Source organism: Halyomorpha halys, unplaced genomic scaffold, assembly GCF_000696795.3.
Source record: "Halyomorpha halys isolate HHAL.00 unplaced genomic scaffold, Hhal_1.1 Scaffold300.1, whole genome shotgun sequence".
NCBI lineage: Eukaryota > Metazoa > Arthropoda > Insecta > Hemiptera > Pentatomidae > Halyomorpha > Halyomorpha halys.
The window spans coordinates 585,107-599,221 of record NW_027107582.1 but is presented as its reverse complement, the minus strand read 5'-3'; positions in this window follow the sequence as shown (position 1 = coordinate 599,221).

Below are 14,115 nucleotides of genomic sequence, written 5' to 3'. Positions count from 1 at the left end.
TTTACTATCTCTCAGAATACCTGATACTTTTCAACTCGATCAATAAGGAAAGGAAACAGAGTACCTGAGGGAAGCGCTGTTTTACTATCTCTCAGGATCGGGTTGTGGCAGATAATTATTTATTCTGTTACTGTAGCCTAAAGTCAACCCTGCAAGTTTAGGGAGCCCTCTGTGACACACCTGGCCTCAAGTGGGTACCCTTAATTCAGGAAAAAAACTATTAGTTAGAGTGAACATGAACAAATCACCTCCTTTTATAACAGTTGCTCAAGAAACAGTACTTCCTTAAAAAGAACTGAACTCTTGACCATTCATGGGTTGTAATGGTACAGGTATCAATGAAGGAAGCAAAAATTTCAAAATTTTGGAATCATTGTCAGCTGGGTAGATCAGTGAGTAAGGCACTGTGCAACTAACTCAGAGGCCAAGATTCAAATCAAACTGTGCTAGATAATTACTTTTTCTGTAGATGTGGCTGTGAGGGTCTGGGAGCCCTTCTGGGGCATACCCATCCTCAAGTATATATCCTTAATTCAGGAAAAACCTGGTGGTTGAGCATAATCATGAACGACTCATCTCCATTGTTCAAGAAACAGTACTTTCTTAGAAAGTATTGAACTCCTGATCCTTAACGGGTTGTAATGGTATCATTGAAGGAAGTGAAAATGTTAACAATTAACGCAAATAAGTTGAAATAACTTATTTGTGTTATATTTTGACAGCACCCCCCAACTATCTTCTCCTCGTTATACATCATCCGCTTCAATCCAAGTCACTTGGTGGAAAGATTTCAAGCTAACAGCCCTGATGAAGGAAAGAAATTCAGTTATTTCAACTTATTTGTGTTATATTTTGACCGCACCCCCAAACAACCTCCCCCCCGTATAAATCATCTGCTTCAATCCAAGTCACTTGGTGGAAATATTTCAAGCTAACAGCCCTGATGAAGGCAAGAAATTCAGTTATTTCAACTTATTTGTGTTATATTTTGACCACACCCCCAACCATCTTCTCCATCCATAGTTAACTATCTCTCATGATTATGTTAACAATTAACAGTAAACGAAGCAGAGGTATCTGGTCATATAATAAAAATTCTATTCGAACTTATACCAAAAGAATTTTTTATAAAAATTCTGTTAATATAAGTTCTTGCCAAAACTTTCTTATAAAAGTAATAATAGAAGTCCTCCTAGAAAATTGTTAATAAATGTACTCACGTATCAAGTTACATACTTGTGCCACAGAGATTGAGCAGGATCTTCAGAGGGAAAACCTATGGAAATAGATGTATAATTAAAAAAAATTTTAAATCTTCTAATCAATATGAACCTAATTAGATGTAAGACAGACACACACACAAAATATGAATAAATAAAACTTTTACATATCATTTTTAATAAAATTACATAAAATTTCTATGGAAAACATTTATAGCATAGAACTTGTATATCAAATTTATAGCCAAAAGGTTCTTAACACTTTTAAAACAAAAGTCCATATTGATATTTAAAGTATGTAATGATTTGCTGGGTTGAGTGAACATGGTTCATACAACAACTCTTTAACAAATAAAATTAATTTTCTATTGATGAAGAGCATTGGTGACATAGGAATGTGATAAGCAATTGGACACAAGAGTTTTTGCATACTTTTTGTTTCTAATTTTTTTGTTTTCCTCTTTTATTCAATGAATGAATGAATGAAAATCAATATTTATTCTGAGATACTTGGTCCACTAAGAATAATAATTAGGAACAGTTTTATTGTTGTTGTCTGGCTACATTAACTTTTAAACATAATTAAATGGATCTATAACAATATTTAAATAAAATAAAATTTGAACAAAAATATTTATTTATCTATGCTTGCACGTCGATTTCGACTATTACAGCACTTACTAGACAAACGGTCTAAACTAAACACATTACAAAAGACTGATCTACAAGACTGTAATAAGGCCAATCTGGACATATGGAGTTGAGCTTTGGGGCTCCACTAAACCTTCGAATTCCTCCTGTATTCAATCCTTACAATCCAAAATCCTTCGTAAAATCCTCAATGCTCCTTACTTTGTCATAAATAAAATCATACATGAAGACATTAATGTTCCCTATGTAACCGATCTAGCCCGAACCAGATATCACTCCTTCCATTATAAACTCTCTAACCACTCAAAACCCCTAGTTTATAATCTTGCATCCTCTTCCATTCCTGACAATCCTTCGAGGTGCCTGAAAAGAAGATGGCCATGAGACCAGCTAATGTAAAATGTCATTAGAGTGCTACCAATAGGTAGTTTCTCTACATGCCTGTAACACTCCAATTTAACTTAGATCAGATTTACTAAATGTATTATATATAATGTACAGTTGTAAATAACAATAAATAAATCTTAAAAAAAAAAAAATCTATGCTTATATTTCCTATTATCCACAAGTTCACAGAAGATTGATAGTCAAGGAGATGGATATATAGTTGATGTTTGAATGAGGTTATTCTAGGAATTCCAAAATGAGATAGCTTGGACAGCAAAAGATTTTTAATAGGAGGCAGTTCTGTAGGTTGGGATATTGTGTTTGTTGAGGTTGATTAAGTCTTAGGCGGCACTCAAGCCTGATAACCACTTTACAGAAGGCCCTCGACAAGGTGTATTCAAGTAAGTTAGGTAGAAATGAACGGCCGTGCCAGGGGATGAGCCCTGGACACTGACGTAGGTAGAGGAGGTCTAGGTAAGAGAGAGTCTGAGGTAGAGTAACAGTTCAAGTTGCCGAGATGAAGCGGACGGACTAGAATTGTCAAGAGAGGAGCCAGCTTTCTAGTTGTCGAGATGAAGCGGATGGACCAGTGTAGCCGTTAAGGAAAGGTACCAGTTCTAGTTGCCGAGATGAAGCAGATGGACTAGAACTGGGGAGAGACAGGATCAGCTATACTAGTCGCTGAGAAGAAGCGGACAGACCAGCACAGTCGCCAAGGATCAGGAAACAATCTTAGTTGCTGTAATGAAGCAGACGGATTAAGATTGTTGGAGAGGAGAGGATTGAAGGAGATAGGCCATCATGTTACGTATGCGTACTGAAAGACACAACTCTTAGGAGAATACGATTGGCAATGAACCAATCGATCTCAAGCAGAGTGTACGCCACCAGTGCTATGATAAGACCTAGGTAAGGCTGTGGATCAAAGATCAAAGAGGGGATTTAGAGCCCCTTATTTACAAGCATAGTCCATGCGGCTGTGACCGAGAAGCGGTCGGTACATGTTTACTTGAGATAGTTTCGAGCATTGTTTTGGTATTGATTATTAATCATTCTATCGAAATTGTTAAGTGTTGTGTACAGAAATTATTAATATATAAAAAATAACAATATGTTTTCATGATTCGTGTTCACGTTGTTCTTCCCAATTCGATTGTATGTTGTGTTTCCTAATTGGGCTGCAACTTTGATAGCAGTTATGGTTGCCGCTAGTTGCAGCGATCGTCGCCTCAAGTTGAAGCGAACTTGGAACTAATCTTCCCCCACCTACTGTTCCTATCAAAGTCGGAATGTAGGCGTGTCTCCGGGGTGAAAAGATTGAAGTTCCGATGTGGGCGGTGAGTTGCTCCACGACTTGTTGATTTGTAATCTGCTAGGTGGTGTTGGTAGGCAGTAGTCCCAGTAAGGTCATAAGGAGAGAACATCTGCTCCGCCAGTTTGTGTGCCACGATGTGCAAGCAGGCTGGATGACTTCGATGTTCCGCTGAAGGTAAAGTCGAAGCATCGGAGGTGTCTGATGTCGCTGAGTGAGGTGGTCAGGTGAGATCCTATTTGGTTAGTAGAGTATCTCGCACCAGATGTAGTTATGTGAGGCCGGTCGGCGGGAGCTCTTGTCAATTTGGAGCGTCGCTGCGCCAGTTGTGGCCCATGAGCGGCAGACTGGCGGGATGTCTCGATGCACCTTTGGTGGTGGATGCTTGTACCAGGTTAGGAGGTCCACAAATAAGTATTGTTTTGTCTTCATCGGCGAGGATTTAAGGTCCAGTGAAGAAGTTCTTGAAGCATAGAACCTCATCTCGGATGACTTCGTTATGGGTAGACGCCAGCTGCACCTCCGAAGTCCGAGGGAGTTCTGCGCTGTCCTATGCGGACTCGTAGAGGAAAAATAGAGGCTTCGGTCTTCTTGAGAATAGGCTGGCCTGTGGATCCTTGACGAGAAGATGATACCGAAGCCAACTATTTAAAATTTCATAAAGCGTGGAGTCTTGAGCGTTGGGAGATCGTCTGGTCCTGATTTAGCACCTCTTGATTGGTGGTAGGCATGAGGCTTCTCTTTCGACTGCCTCATAGAAAACGTAGCTGCAAATGCATTAAAATAAGCACTTAATGACACTCTTCTTTCTAATTTTAGATATTAAATATTGAAACGAATCGATACCGTTCACTTATACTGTTCCACGTTTTAGTTAGTAAAGTTTGAGATACACTAATGTGCGACATAAATTTTGATTATCTATATCAGACAACAATTAAAATTACATTTCACGTGGAAAACTGGTGATTTTGAATTGGACATTAAGTGAGGGATTGAGGGAAAGAAACCATCGTTTTAATGATTCATATGAAGAAAATAAATATACCTAATAGAGCATACAAAAGAAAATTAAGCTGAGGACTAAACTTTCTTTAAAAGTAAGTTGTTCACAACTTTTTTTTTTTAAATTACAACTTTTAAATTTCCTTAAACTCCTCAAAATATCTTTGTAATTTTTCGTAGTTTTTTTCTGATTCATTTCTTCCTTATGGTATCTCGTTCTCTTAAGACGCAGAATCGATTTCGAAAAACTTTAGAGGCTTTCGAAGAGTCAGTCGACAGTCGTAAGAGACGGAGAGTTGCAATAACTAGAAGAATACAAACTGATATAAAGCGACCATTTGTAATAAAACATGTTTTGATAGAAAATGAATAATTCTGGATAATTTATATTCGATACTCCCGATCGAAATATTAAACAAATAAAACACAATGTTCCAGCTTTGTAGGCGTGCTATAACATAATTTCTTTCACTAACCTCCCAACATCAAACATCAACATTAATGAAGAGCACATTCGCCATTAAAATAATACGAAATGAGACATTATCCATGATTACGTCAAGTCTCTAAATATCTTCAGCCCGGATCTGAATGATATCGAAGAGAACTTAAAAATGGTAAATGAAAGATCACAGATAATTGTTAGTTGATGGAAACCAGTTTTTTTTTATTTCTTTTTGTAAATATCTTGATGCCTATGAAATTAGATGCTTAAGAAGCCTATATTTGCAATCTTTTCCTCCATGGCTAATCGGACGCCTCCGGTTCTCCAGGACAGCATTCCATTCGGCAACGATAGAAGTGGAGCACCACAGTTTTCTACTTCATCCATTTTAAATCCGGTAGAATCATTCCTCAAGTTTTTCATTTTATTATTTGCAAAATCCTATCAATGTTTGTATAGTATGTCTACCAATGACAAAGTGATTATTTGATATAGTACACGAGGTATAGCTTTTGGGTGGAACTAATTCCTACAAAGACGGGGTTTAAATTTTCTTGTATATTGTTGGTGTGTTTTTCACATAATAAATAAAAGCCTAGAAAAATTTAAGCGTACGAAATACTTTTTTCAAGCCACCATCTTGAATTTATTTTTCAAAAATCATTTTAACAAATATATATGTATATATAGTTGACCGTAAAAATTTAAATTTAAAAAGATGGTCAGGGTTGCGGTCGAAAATGGAACAAATAGTTTATAACTATTTTAATGTCCGACGTTTCGCCCCACTTTGCAGGGCTTCATCAGGGCTGTTCAAAGCGAAAAGTTGAACAGAAAGGTTCTAGTTATAAACTATTTGTTCCATTTTCGACCGCAACCCTGACCATCTTCTTATATTTTCATTTTAACAAATGTTGTGTGGTATAAGTTTATCGATAACTTCATACTGAAAAAGATAACGCTCTAGGTTTTTAAAAAATAACAAAATGGTGGCCAAAAAGTCTAAAATCTTGACCAATTTTCCAGACAGCAATCAATACCTTTAAAACTATCTACTATACGAAAAAAAAAAATCAATAAAACTTTGTTTTAAAGAAGTAAAATAGCTTAAAACTGTTAATATCCTATAGTTTCAAAGTGTGCTATATCGGATATCGATTTGAATGTATGTAAAGCAATAATGTGATTACCTACTGATAGAGACGCATACACAGATATTGAGAGAGCTCTCTTTTGTTTATGTATTTTTGGTGTAATACTTTTTCATATGGGAAATCAAGAGGTTTTTATAGTGCATGAATATGGGACAGTGGTCCCGAAACGTTGTACAATATCATGAATAAATAATAAATAATTCATTCAAAAATGGAAGTGATTAACCACAAAAAATTTTAAAAGGAGGAAATTAATGTGTTGGAAGTTTAGACCGTTTGTCTAGTAAGTGCTGTAATAGTCGAAATCGACTTGCAGTTTCCTGTCTTTTCAGTCTGGTGTAAGGATTCCAGGTTAATCGTTTGTCCAAATGTAGTCCAAGGTAGCGGATCTGTTCGACAGGGGTAAGAGTTACATCATTAAATGAAACTGTAGGGCAGTTAGTAGGTTCACGACGAAGGGTAAAGGTGATTTGATGGGATTTGTTGGAATTTATCTTAATCCTCGATTACGACACCAATCTTCGAGAGCTGCGATATGGGATTGGAGATTTTGGGATACAATTGATGGGTTATTATACCCCTTTAAGTGTACAAAGATAATTGTGCACATTTTCCAGTGTTCACAACTGGAAAGACTTTCGTATCTTATTTCAACGAAACATCTCGACCACTGGGTGGGTGGAGGGGAGGGGTAAAGGTGTCTGCTGAATACAAAAATTAAGAATATCGTAATATGACGTTTTACGTGGTAAATTCTACTGGATCTCCATTGTTGGGGAGTAAATTCCACTCGTTTGAGCATCTTGGATTCAAAATAGTTGATCCTAGCAATCATAGGACAGCTCAGCCATTGTCTTTCAATTGTGATTTGTCAACAGTACAGTTGCAGGAAACAGTGCAGATATTCCCCGAAGTTATCACTGATCGGTTAGGCAAGTTCAATGAAGGAAAAGTCAAATTGGATTTGACACCTAATGGGAAACTTAAATTAATGAAAGCAAGACCCGTGCCATTCGCCATGCAAGCTGGTGGTAATGCGGAGATCGGCCGTTTGGCCCTGATGACGGAATTCTTGAACCAATCAACAACAGCCCATGGGGATCACCAATCGTCCCGGAGTTAAAGAAAGATGCATCTATTCGTATTTGTGTGGATTACAAACTGACAGTGAACCCACATCTCATCGATCAACAACCATCCACTTCCACTAGGAAAGGATCTTTTTCAGCTAGTACTGGGTAGTCCAGTTTTTGCTCAAGTCAACCTTTTACATACTTACCAGCAATATGAGGTTGACGAAGGATCACTTGACATCCTCACAATATCGACGCGCAAAGGATTGTTTCGTTACACTCGTTTGCCTTTTGGTATTGTTTCGGTTCCAAGCAAATTTCAGAAAGCTAGGGATGTTTTGCTCTCAGGGATGGAAGGTACATCAGTCATGATTGACGACGTGTAAACTATACTACGTGAAACTACACTAAGATACCATTTTTCGAAAACCATTATTATTTTTAATAAAAGCAATAAGAACTTTGTGTATTTATTTTGACAAATTCCATGGAAACTACAACTCTTAGATAGATGATAATCATGAAACTACTTTATGGTACCTTAGCCTAGTTTCAATTTAAGTGTTAATAAAAATCAATACATCTAATAGGTTCAGAAAAACAGTTTTTCTAAAATCAATTTTTTTTTTTCAAATACAAAAATCAACATAGAAACTGCTACTTCTACGAAAACTACTTTACGGAACATTTACCTTACATTTACCTAGCTCAAAATGGAATGCTAATAGACTTTTGTACATCTAACAGTTCCTGTAATACAGTTCATCAAAATCATATATATTTTCAAATAGCATTAAGTCAACATTTTGACAATATATTTCACTATGATCATCTTCATAGAAGTAGACATTCCATTGATATTTCCTAACATAAATTTACAAAATGTTCATTTGTCGATTTTTGAAAAACAAACTGAGGTTTTTGAAAAAAAATGTACCTTAAATTGAACGTAACAGCATTAATAAGGAGCTCACATTTTAGTAAATTTGTAATAGTCATTAAAAAAGATTTCATTAATATGCACTATGAGGTAGATATTAACCAAATACAATTTGGTTATTTGTTCTTCTTTTTTAAAACCTACAACATAATATGTTTCTAGAAATTTTCTGTAAATTGATGCAACACAAGATTTTATTAATCATTTTTGATAAATAAATTCAAGATGGCTGCTAAAAGAATACATTCCTGCACAGTTAGATTTTTCTAAACTTTTAGTATGTCAAGAAGATACGAAAAAAAAAAAATCAAATCTCGTCCATTTGCGGGAACTAGTTTCCTTCTACTGTGTTATAAAACTAGAACAAAAAAATTCGAGCGTAAAATAATTTATGCTGGAATTAAGTCAGATAATTTATTCCTAATTTTTTTTTTTTTTTAATATTTATTTATTGGTATTTACCACTGTACATTATAATACATTTAGTAAATCAGATCTAAGTTATATTGGAGTGTTACAGGCGTGTAGAGAAACTACCCATTGGTAGCACTCTAATGACGTATTACATTAGCTCGTCTCGTGGCCATCTTCTTTTCAGGCGCCTCGAAGGATTGTCAGGAATGGAAGAGGATGCAAGATTAGAAAACTAGGGGGTTTGAGTGGTAATACGAGAGGAATTCAAAGGTTTAGTGGAGCCCCAAAGCTCAACTCCATATGTCCAGATTGACCTTATTCCTAATTTGATACTGATACAATGAGTACAGATGTCGTTGTTTACTTTGAGTAATTCTTTATTTAATAATGTTTATCAACTTTACATTCCGTTTTACAAATTCCACCGAAAATATGGGAGGAAAAAGTGTGATGGCGGCAGTCAGGGAACTTTGTGTGGTGGAAAGTTAAAATATGCTACATCGTAACATGGCAGTGCTTTCATTCAGAGGTTTCAATTCGATAAAGAATAAAAGGCCTTAAACTGGACCGACGTGAGGTTACCTTGCAGAGATGGATTACGCTCAATTACTCCCAGTCTAATAGTCAAAAGTAATCAGAGTCAGAAAGTGAAGTAGTCAGTCTAAACCTAACATCCTAGTCCCTTAGCTTACTTAATCCCTATCCAACTATGGCTGAAGTTGGACAGGGATTAATCCCTACAATTCTACCCCAAGGTTGAAATGGCAGTGACCCAGAGACCTATTGTAAATAATTAGATTGGAATTCTGAGCGTATACGACCTCGTTCAGCCTCCTCTGGCTTTCCGTACTAATAACGTGGTTGTGAAAGAACCCCGGCTATCTTCTGTAGTTCTGCTTTTCCATTATAAGTGAAGGTAGGTGCCTGATTCGTGGTTCCACAGGCTGAACGTAAATATTGTTCATAGGTACGAATGTGTTTAAGATTTTTAAATTATAAGATATATACCCCAATAACGCCTGTTGAACAGATTCACTACTTAGGACTCCATCTTGAAAAGAGACTAACTTGGAATCCCCATACTAGACTGAAACGACAAGAGATGCTCTTAGATTTCGATTACTACAACACTTACTTAACAAACGCTCTAAACTTCCCAATTACTACTCTTTCTCTTTCTTGGACACTATGATGACCAAATCCATACAATTAAAAATCCTTGATGCTCCTCATTACGTCATAAATAAACTTATCCATAAGGACTCTGACATCCCATATGTTGCAGATTTGGGCCGAAATAGATATACGTCCTTTCAATCCAAAATCCTTCCCCATCCAAACCTATTAGTTCTTAATCTCTCATCCTTAACAATCCCTGATAATCCTCCGAGGTGTCTGAAAAGAAGATGGCTTAGGGATCTTCTAATTTAAATCAATGATTGAAGTACTATCATTGAGTGGTTCCTTCTCTAGATCAGCGCGTGTACTAATGAAACATTTAAAATTTACTTGTATTTATTTTTTTTTTTTTGTGCAGGTGTTAATTTCAATAAATAAATAAAAAATATTTGTTATATTTATTATATGGTTATTATTTAAGATATATTTGGTCTAAATGTTGACTTCTATCTTCTATCTCTATAAACAGTGTTCTTATGTGAGACAGAATTTCATACTATCCAATAAAAACACTTAGAAATATAGACAAATATAGACAAATGGTATATGGTAAAGTTCTGTATACAGTACATTAGTTAGTATACTGCGTAAATTCATTTAATTTCAATGCTGATGAGGATTCCCCTTCATTTTGGATTAAAATAATTCTGTAATTTAAACTATTTCTAGACACAATTGACAGAGGAAAAACCAATGATGAAGGACCTACCTACGCAACAATGACGATTCTCAATAACAGGTCCATTTTCCATCTTGTTATCCGAATTAAAATAATTTACAATTACAATACGAGGAAAACAATTGCTTCTTTTTTCTGTTTCCTTTTGATTGAAATTTTCCTAACAATTGCCCATTTACTTCTACGTGCTTGAAGAATATATTTTATGATTAGAGACATCTACATAAGAAAATAATTAAGTTAAGTTTAAAGTTTAAAGTAATTAAGTTACTATAACCAGAGCTTTATTCTACATTAACAAGATAATCAATTAAACTTCCTTTTTATTGACTTTTTTTTTTAACCATTTGTCGAAATGTTTTCAAACCGAATATATACATATATATATATAATCTTTTTTTTTCAGCCAAGACTCCTATTGGAGTCCTATACAGCCTAATTATGGTTGGGGGTCACAGTTTTTCATTTTGTGGGAATGCCACTCCATGATAAAAATAAACGCCTCAGGCCAGATTCGAACCGGCACCGCCAATAGATATCAAATGTTAGAAACAGTCTTACCAACTGAGCTACGGGCGGCGCTATATATAATAATGATCATATTCTTTATTTATTCTGGGATTGATCCCTTTATATTAATATAACAGGCGCCAAAATTAGGCTTTAGAGCCTTATAGTAAAATACAAAATAAAAATGAAATTATAAACCATCATAAAATATAATGGCAATAATGAATTTTAAAATATAAAAATGAACAACAATAATTAACAGAATATATAAAAGTAAAATAAAACATAAGGTTGCTAACTTCTGATAATAAATTTTAAAAAATCAAATAAATTTAAACTAAAAATAATAAATTAATAGGTACAATTTCAGCTAATGTACATATTTACAAGTATAAACAAAAATCTTCAACATCAAATACAAGAATATATAGAAAATATATAATTTTTTTTATTATTGTCAAAAAAATAATAAAAAATCCTTTTACTAATTATAATTTTAAGGAATAATCCAATAAATGAAATAAAAGGAGTAGTGTTCATTATATGAGTCTTATGTTGGGTCGATCGTTGACCATGAAGAATTCCATGTAGCATGGACTTTGCAGCGATTGTAGCAGAGATAACTTTCTAGCAATAGTTTCAGACGTATTTCATATGGATCAAAAGTTATTAATTATTCGTGTTCTTTTAATTCCCTATTTAAATAATTAGTGTTGTAGTTTTTTACGTTGGTAGATAAGCCGTACTTCAGTACGATGTGAACTCAGCGAGCTATTGATAAATTAGCAAAAAGTAAGTCATATTATTCTTTCATGATACATTTTCCTGGCCCAAAAAAAACGGTAAAGTGAAATATTGAAATCAAATTATCGGTCATACTATGCAGCTTTATGGCAGCAATTTTTTTCATATTTACTAACAAAGAGTACAACAACTTATACACTGAAGTTGATAAAAAAAATTAAATTGCATTTTAAGTTAGTAAAAGTCTATCTTGAAAAAGTGTCGGAAAATCAAATTTTTCAGGTAACGCATGGACAGAATGCTGCTATCAAACGTTGGGTCTGGAAATTTATTTTCTTCATGAGCCAATCTCTCGAAAACTGAATAAGTGATTTAAAAAATAACAATTATAGTTTTGAACATATATATTACTTATCCACCCATACCTCGCTGGAATGCACCTGATACTGAAACACAGTGTATAAAGATAGTATGGATTTCCACCCCTTCTTCCCTCTTAGACTACTCCTATGACAAGTCGATCGCGAAGATAAAAAGTAGATCTTATAGGCAGAAATGTTTGCCACCCCTGCTATATGTACATAGATGTTTGCCCCCCCTGCTATATCTACATAGATGTTTGCCACCCCTGCTATATCTACATAGATGTTTACCACCCCTGCTATATCTACATAGATGTTTGCCACCCCTGCTATATCTACATAGATTTTTGCCACCCCTGCTATATCTACATACACGTTTTTAGACTTTACGTAAATATTAAAACATCAATTAACATTTATGTTAAATATTATCTCTTTTTCCATCCATTCTCATATAATTTGAACATTTTAACTGTTATTATTTCGTAATTGGATGGACAGAAGGTGGTCAGAGATACGGGATCTGAAGGTTGGAAGGGTAGAACTAGGAATGAAGGAGGAAATATATACTGTTGTTGTATAAATTGCACCGAAAGGGGTAGCCGGTAGATAGTGATATTTTTAAATCTTACTTCTAATTTAATTCTACAAGAAAAATGCATTAAATAGTAATTCCAGCGGCTAACATAATGATCGCCGTTAGCGCAGCTCAGATCCGAGGCAAAATAATATCCACACCAAATATTTCGTGATTAATTTTTACAATACCATTAACATAGACCATTTCCATAGAAACCGAACGAAAACGCATTAATTGTTTTTGGACTAGTCCATTTTAATGTTTGCCAAAGAACACCTCTTCCTGAAAGGCCACCGGATAGAAGACGCACAGAAGAAGAAATTTCGAAATTAATAATACTTCACTAACTGTCAATAATGAAATCCAAGGAAAATAACTTTATTTTAGAACAAACAGTAACTACACCGTTGAGACTTTATGCACTGTCATCTTGTTAAATACAAAAGGGCACTTGTCAATTATCTGTTAGTAATTGTTCTTGACAAAAACAGACAGACTATTATTACTAGCAAGGACATGAGGTAGTACCATAATTAATTAGGTGAAGGGATAATTGGATATTAAATAAATCTAAAAATTATGATACAGCCGTACAGTATCATTTAATAATGTTGCTCTTACCCCTATCTAACAGATCTGCTACCTTGGATTCCATCTGGGCAAACGATTAACTTGGAATCCTCACACAAGACTGAAAAGACAGGAAACTGCACGTCGATTTTGACTATTACAGCACTTACTAGACAAACGGTCTAAACTTCCAATCCATAACAAAAGGCTGATCTACATGACTATAATAAGGCATATTGTCTATTGTGACTAAATGTCATTAGAGTGCAACCAATGGGTAGTTTCATTACATGCCTGTATCCAACCATTATGATGTATTTTTATGTAAACACAGTTGTAAATGCCAGTCAATAAATTTAAAAATGTCTTCTACAAAAAAGCGTATTTTGATTATGTATGGAGAACGTTAACAATGAACAATAGTTGTGTTCATACAAATTCGATTGAAGATCCATCGTTATTTATTTGGGTATTTTTTCAACTGGACTTTATCTTTTATAAACAAGCCTGTTTTTTCTAAAAATATTTGTATAGAAATTTATAACAGTATATTATATAATACATTCAGTTAATTTGATCTTAGTTAAAATGGAGTGTTACAGGCGTGTAGATAAACTACCCATTGGTAGCACTCCAATGACATTTTACAATAGTAGGTCTCGTGGCCACCTTCTTTTCAGACGCCTCGGAGGATTGTCAGGAATGGAAGAGGATGCAACGTTTGAGGTTTGAGTGGTTAGGGAGTTTATAATGGAAGGAGTGATATCTGGTTCGGGCTAGATGGTTACATAGAGAATATTAAGGTCTTTATGTATGATTTTATTGGTGACAAAGTAAGGAGCATTGAGGATTTTACGAAGGATTTTGAATTGTAAGGATTGGATACGAGA